This window comes from Misgurnus anguillicaudatus, chromosome 8 (genome assembly GCF_027580225.2).
Source record: "Misgurnus anguillicaudatus chromosome 8, ASM2758022v2, whole genome shotgun sequence".
NCBI lineage: Eukaryota > Metazoa > Chordata > Actinopteri > Cypriniformes > Cobitidae > Misgurnus > Misgurnus anguillicaudatus.
The window spans coordinates 45,467,057-45,474,898 of record NC_073344.2 but is presented as its reverse complement, the minus strand read 5'-3'; the positions used below and the strand labels follow the sequence as shown (position 1 = coordinate 45,474,898).

Below are 7,842 nucleotides of genomic sequence, written 5' to 3'. Positions count from 1 at the left end.
TCAGAGTAGCCGTGAGGACTATAGGCATGTTGTCGTTTTCGCAGTCGAAAAACGGACAAGTTTTTTGCAGGCTCAGAAGAATAAGACTCCAGTGAAACTTTAGAAGATTAAAAGAGTTGTCAGTAAGTATATTTAAGTTAAGGTTGTTTTACTACAGCCAAAATATTGTAGGTGTTTTTAAAAATTTATCATCTGAAAGGTTCCAGTGGTGGTGAGTTTGATGTACAGTGCAGCAGATCAACTGAGACATCCGTAACTGAAAGTTTTGGATTCATGTTCAAAGAGCCTACACATACTGGAAAGAAGACAGTGGCTGAGGTCAAATCAATGGGTCCCAGACAAGAGGTAAGTTAAGTCTCCTAGTAACATTAATTTTACATTAAATTATTATTTAGAAAAATATTAATTTACTTGATGTAAAGAATAATAGAAACATCATATACATTTCATTGGTTTCCATTAAAATCCTAGTAGGGACTTTTAGCTTTTAAAGCTTTTATCAATAAAACTTAAGGTTGTGATGAGATGAAATATGTATCGCCAAATTAATTGTGTCACGAGATTAATAATTATCCGATGTAATTCGAGCTTTGGATGCATTAAAGAAAATTAACATTTGTGACTACACCGCATGTGATACGCCGAATGATGTATTTTAGTGTGTTCTAATCAAAACTGTGTGAAAGTGAAAATTATTCTTTTTTGTTTCACTTTACCAGTAACAATTGAAAACTTTAAAAACGATTGATTACTGGTAAGTAATTCATTAAGTATAAATATATTCGAAGATTAAAGGTTCTTGCACTGGATTGAGCTTCTTTTCCATGATGGATTTACGATTAAAGGAGCAGTGAATCAAAAACTCAATTTTAACTTGATAATTTGTTATATAAGAGGTCATCATACTTAAATGAACATCCTTGCAAGTTTCAGAACTGAAAACGTCCGTGCTACTGAAAAATAACCGTTTTTGGCACCAAGCCAGCTAAACACTCCAGTGTGGAATTCGGAAATCTATGACATCAAAGTAGAATTGAAACACCTCCCCATAACCAAAAGGACACGTCTACTTTTGTAGCCCCGCCCATAGCTTCGCGTGACACACGCGTGTCTCAAAAAGTAAACATGTCTTTAAAGATTGACAAATGTAACCAAAATGACTTTTAAAAGCACCACTTATATTGGATCTGACAACAATGACACAGCAGTATAATACACAGTAAGACATTTTACTTTATTTAAGTTACTGCGTTTCACTATTGCTTTGTTAGAAGAGATTGCTTGATATGTCATGTTGTAACATCCGTGTCTAAACTGTCACGATCGGTATAAACACCGAGAAGTGAAAACAAAAGGAGAACCCAAACGCAAAGATGTATAAAAATATAACTATGATTTATTTACAAAAAGGAATAACAGAAACACCCACGAGGGGGTAAAACAGAAGATAACTGAAACACTGTGATGAAACACAAACACGGGAATAACTGGAACAGGTCACGGAGAACATGAACACAGAATTACCAACAACGCACGCACACCACACAGAGAACACAAGGGCATTATATAGACAGCACATCAATGGGGAACAGGTGAACATAATTAATCACTTAAGACACGAGTACATAAGGGAGTAGGGTAAAAGTGACAAGACACTGGGAACACGTGTCACACATACATGATGTGAAAACACACGTGTTCCCACACAAACACAATGCTGCCATAATCTTGCCAACATCCGACCTGGACTATAACCAAAGTCAGGCAAGACCATGACAGCCACAAAACACTGGGAACACGTGTCACACAGACATGATGTGAAACACACGTGTTCCCACATAAACACACTGCTGCCATGGTCTTGCCCTCTAACATCCAACCTGGATAATACCCAGATAGCAGACAAACAGTGAATCAACATTGAAATGATGTTAATCCATCAACCAAATTATCATTGAATCAACATATCTTAATTCAACATAAATTCAATCACTTAAGGTAGCAGACCAACAGTGAATCAACATAGAATTGATGTTGATGCCATTAACCAAATTATCATTGAAACAACGTTGACATTTTTCATTGATTTTTCATCAGGTTTGCAGCCTAGAATAATGTTATTTCAATGATGGAAAATCAATCAAGATGGATATAAGATCAATGTTTATCGAACATCATTTCAATAGTGTAATTAACAATATAGCAACATTGAAGCAATATAAAAAAACAAGCTTTATCTACTGCAGGATTCAATGTTACTAAATCAAGTCTGTTTTGACTAGTTTTTAAATCAGAGACCATGTAGGGCTACAATTAACATACTTTAAACCAAAAAGTCACTAACTTGCAATACACCCACACAGTTTACACAGGATACATCACACTCAAGAAATTAAATACCACGAGCAAATGTATATATATTATCGTAAAATACAATTGTATGATTCAATTTTTTTTGCCATAAAATACAAAAGTACAAATTAAAATTATAAATATTATTGCCACTAGAGGACTCTGGAAAATTAAGACAACATCATAAACATACATCAGCAAATTGAATTTGGAAAAGCAATTCAATTTCAATTCAATTCAATTTTTAATGACCAGATACAGGTACCATACAAAACTCAAAGACACAACTGTACTTCTTGAAACATTTAGAAATTGAAACATTACCACAGTTCATTGTTTAGGACTATTCAGTAACTGAAGCTCCTCCTCTGATGCAAATGTGATGGATTTACTTCACATTAAACAGAGACAGTGTTGAACACTGCAGGCTCTTTTATACACCAATCCGTTCACGGGCATAACATAGCTGTTTTTGCACAGTCACAGCAAGGACATACTCTGAGGTCTCCCAAATTTCATTGGTTCTTGTGAGACATCTAAAGAATGAAAAACAAGCAGGAAGTTAGAACTGCATACTGTGGCTACATGGGGAAAATATTTCCTAGACAACATAGTATTGTGTATTGAAGAGTGTGGTTCAAAATGAGATATATCACAGTATATGAGTGTTTCAGCTTTATGTTTATATTGTTTTTGGAATATACAAATTTGCCACTTACTAATTAGATTTTAACTAAATGCTCACCACAGTTTTAAAAATATAAGTTAAAGTTAGTGTTAAAGGGAAAATGCAAAAAATAAATAAAAGATAAGTCTTAATAGACAGAATCTTGTTTTTGAAACAGTTATTTTTTGTAGGCTATTAAAGATATACTAAGCATTGGAGATGCACCAAAAGTAAAATTCTTGTCCAAAGCTGACAATTTAAAAAAACATATTTTTCTAATTATTTTGCCAATTTTCTCAACATGATTGCACAATTAAAATTTTCAAAATGTCCTTTTTACTATATTTAGTTTACATTATTTAAAAAAATTTTTTACATTACAGCAGTCATTAAATGTCCTTTTTACACCTGGTCACTTCTCTGATCAGATTCATTTGGTCACATAAATGAGTTAATGTTAAAGAGTTAATCCGATCTACTATTCTGCACAAATGGTAAATAACATTTTCACTTAGGAAACATTGTACTGTATGTTGAGCAGCGAACACCGCTTGAGCGATGTAGTTTGACGATCCATTTGCTAACAGGACAACAACTTTTATCAGAATGACAAAAAAAGAGACTGAACAAAGAAAGTAAAAAGCGACAAGATCACTTCGAAACAGACTCCATGATCATTACCTCATAGCACCTTCATATTTATAATCTCCATATTTAAAGATCTCATATATAGGTATTTTCCTTGTCTGGTTTGTGCATATTCATACTTGTTTGTATGCCTATTTCTAATGTTATGTATGCATAAATATAAAATACAATGCATACTATATCTTCAATAGCCTAGAAAATAAATAACTGATTTTAAAACAAGATTCTGTCTATCAACCCTTAATTTTTTGTTATCTTTAGTGCATTTTCACGTTAACACTACCTTGAACTTAATACATTTGAAAAACTGTGATGGGCATTTAATTTAAAGCTAATTAGTGAGGGGCAAATTTGTATATTCCAAAAACAATATAAACATAAATCTTAAACATATATACCGCTACCATGAAATAAAATGACAAATTGTGTGGGATGGATTTTGTCATACCGCCCGCATTCACGGCATTTCTGCAACTTAAATCAGGCTCAGCAGAGTGTGTCGCCTGCCACGGGTGTTTGTACAAAAACTATTATGCGAGATAGAGGTAGTGATATAGGGCTGGACAATAACGCCCCATTCAGACAGCCAGCAACCAGCAGTAGCAGAGCGACGCGATCTCATTCATTTCAATGGAAACCTGGAGACTTCCGGCGGCACGAGCGAAAGCGACCGTTGGCGACCGTATCGGCATGTTCAGCGATGCGAGAAAGTTAATAAAAGTTTAACTTTATGCAAATGTTGAGCGAATTTCGAGAGAGGCTACCAATGAGAACGAAGCAGTGGAGTTCACGTCATCCTTCTCTCGGCAGTTACTGGAGTGAATGGTACTCATTTGTTTATGATAACCAGATTTAAACACGCCTCATTGAAAGAGACGGGCGACACACAGCGATAACGTCGCTGGCTGTCTGAATGAAGGGTAATTAAATATCGATATATGTCGCGGTATAATTTTTTCAATGATATGGCTTCTAAACACATTTCCGATATTTCGATATACATTACTGCATCCCGTTGCCGTTCCCATGTCACTTCCCACGTTCAGACAGCCAGCGACGTTATCGCTGTGTGTCACTTCCCACGTTCAGACAGCCAGCGACGTTATCGCTGTGTGTCGCTCGTCTCTTTCAATGAGGCATGTTTAAATCTGGTAGTCATAAACAAATGAGTACTATCCACTCCAGTAACTGACAAAAGGAGGATGATGTGAACTTCGCTGCTTCATTCTCATTGGTAGTCGCTCCCAAAATTCTCTCAACATTTGCATAAAGTTTAAATTTTCTTAACTTTCTCGCTACGCTGGACACGCCCAAACAGTCGCCAACGGTTACTTTCGCTCGTGTCGGCGGAAGTCGTCAGATTTCCATTGAAATGAATGAGATTTACTGCTGGTCGCTGGCTGTCTTAATGGGGTGTAAAAACACTTATTAAATGCCGGTCAATGCGCTTCTTTCTTTAGAGCATGTGGCGTCTTTTGCAGCTAAGCAACCATGAGCCGTGCATTCCGGAAAACAATGCCTGATAGAATTTAAACTCTCATCTGTGCCTTGCGTCAAATCATATCATTGTTATTATGAGATCAATGAATCTGCTGTTCGCACAGAGAAGAGCTATCACTCAGAATATGAGAAGGAGGTGCGGCTTTAGTTCGTGTCAAGTCACAGCTTCCAATGGTGACACCAGGGAGGGAGAACAGGAGATGTAATGCAACAAAAACTGAACTACGAATGAGAAAAATCAGGTTCACGTGTTAAAAAGGGGGAAAGAAACGTGCAATAGATAAAAGTATGTAGGCAGCTATTCTTCTCGTTATGAGTATATGTATAGACCGTTTCATCGGACGCACGTGATACACGTCTGGATCCGAACCTTACTTCCGGTTTCCTTTTTTTGATGGTCTGACTTGTTGCTAAACTGATCTCTTGAACAAATGCCTCGTCGAAAATAACAAATGTTTTAGTTTCCTAGGTAATCTATGTGTTGTTTTTTGTGCTTGTTATATAAATAAACTACGTTTAAAGAACTTTGTTGTTATTTATTCTTAGCAGAGTTTACCGGAAGTTACGTGCGGATCGCGACAGCCGCTTGTTTATGTTGTTACTGCTGAAACAGTCTACATGAAGTAGTATGCTAGTGTCCAATATATTATGTAGCTTGCTATGCAATTACAAATAGAGCTTTGATATAAATGTTTCTGTCCAACTATCTTATGTATCATTAAATAGCCTACTACCATTCAAAAGTTTTCGGGTCACTTACACTTTTTCACATTTTACTATAATAGTGAATTGATAAAAATTATGGCACTATGAAAGTTAATACTGTGATTGAAGAATTTGTTATTAAAATGATCCATTAGTTTTAGAGCCCTGCATTACAGCATTTATCACTGACTGAACCTTATTAATATTAAAGGTGAGCCCTAAAGTCTGATTATTTGACAGTGAGTTTACATTTAATTTTGTATGAAGGCTTAATACAAATAAAAAATTAAAGCAGTCGAAAATGGACAAAGAGAGACAGATTTAAACACCAAGTGTAAACGTAATGTGTCTCTCTCGTCCACTTGTGATCTGATCGACGAAAACACATCTTAATACCAAGTTTAACAGCCCGTGGGATATTTTTCCTCACGTCGATGAAAAAGGAGTGTCTAAGCTACGTATATGGTTGCTTTTTGTATGTGATTTTAAGCGGAATCAGACTTTTTCCATGTTAAACATACATCTATGTGCTTTGATGGATCACAGGCAAAGGACAGTGCAAATTGTTCATTTTGTTTCATTGCTTTTGCTTTGTAGCTACTGGAAGCCATGTTAACCTTGGCATGACACGGCCGGGCCATCGTACGAGTTAAAACGCGTTCCGAATGGGTGGGGGGGCTAGTATAATATATATATATATATATATATATATATATATATATATATATATATATATATATATATATACAACATAAAAACTTAAGATTTACATTACCTTAACATCTTCTCTCTGAAGAATCACTCTGAAGATTCACTCAGCTTCTTCTAACTTCGGCAAGTCTTTTAGAAAGAGTGATAGAGGTATTACCTCTATCTTATTATTAAGATTAGTAGCTAGCGAATACACTTTAGTTTATACATTTTGTACATTACTTAATTAATTGCCATTTACCTTTCATTATGTACTGTGACTGGATAATCCATTCGCTGACCTTTAATAAAAAAAATACAAAGATAAACTAAGTAATAATTAACAACACCTGTCACATCATGTATCAACTGGCAGAAAGGCACTCTTACCATGTGGGAGAGAACGCAGGAAATCACTCTAATGGGCCTACAAAAAGAGAAATAATGAAAGGGAAAAACACTCCCATTAGGCAAGTTTTGAGCCAAACATTGGTTGTAATTTTGGTGAAGTATTGACTTCAGCCACATCAAGCTATAAGGAATGTCAAAATACATTAGAACTTTTAAAATATATACTCTTCTTTAAGTAGGCTAAATAAACAATTCGTATTATTACTGTTCCTAAAACAACAACAGGCTTTATAAGGTTAGCTATAATAATATAAATAAACTGAACAGTTCTGTGCAATTACATTAAATTAAGACATATTTACAAAAACACCCACGAAAAATTAAGCATTAACAAACCATTGTAAACCGCAAGGTCCTGCTACCACACCATTACTACGACATAAACTTGCTAACCTCCCCTAACAGTAATTACTAACTAAGCTGTAACAAACAAGACAGCAAGAAACTTATGCAAAACTTAATAAATATTTTAAACTTACCTCTAAAACCCCGCTGGCACTGTCGTTGTCCTTTCGCGCCCAAACTTAACGTTCTAATCTTCTGCGCTTCTAAACTGAGTGGCGGTTGGCAACTGAAGGGTCATTACTGCCACCTACTGGACTGGGTGTAGCGCATTTAATAGTCAGTGGGGGAATTTTTTATTATATACTGTGTTCTTTGGGCTATTAAAATTGAGCAATAAATGAAAATTAAAGTTAATTTAAATTTCACACGATTTTTTTTCTATAACACTTTACATAATTATATGCAAATTTGCTAGACAAACACTATAAGAGATATAAGAGCAACAAAACTAATGTTAGGTTATTTATTTCATAACTTTACCAATTCCTGCAAAAATAAAATTAAATAATAAAATAAAATAAAAA

General features: G+C 35.1%; 1 long non-coding RNA gene across 1 annotated transcript; it reads right to left on the bottom strand.

Annotated features, from left to right (window-relative positions):
- Positions 1–1,309: 1,309 nt before the first annotated feature.
- LOC129451221 (uncharacterized) lies at positions 1,310–7,613 on the bottom strand. The gene is made up of 5 exons (XR_008646681.2): positions 7,453–7,613; positions 6,953–6,989; positions 6,825–6,864; positions 6,648–6,712; positions 1,310–2,888 (listed from the first exon to the last, which is right to left on the bottom strand). It is a non-coding gene; the product is annotated as an uncharacterized lncRNA (long non-coding RNA).
- Positions 7,614–7,842: the final 229 nt, after the last annotated feature.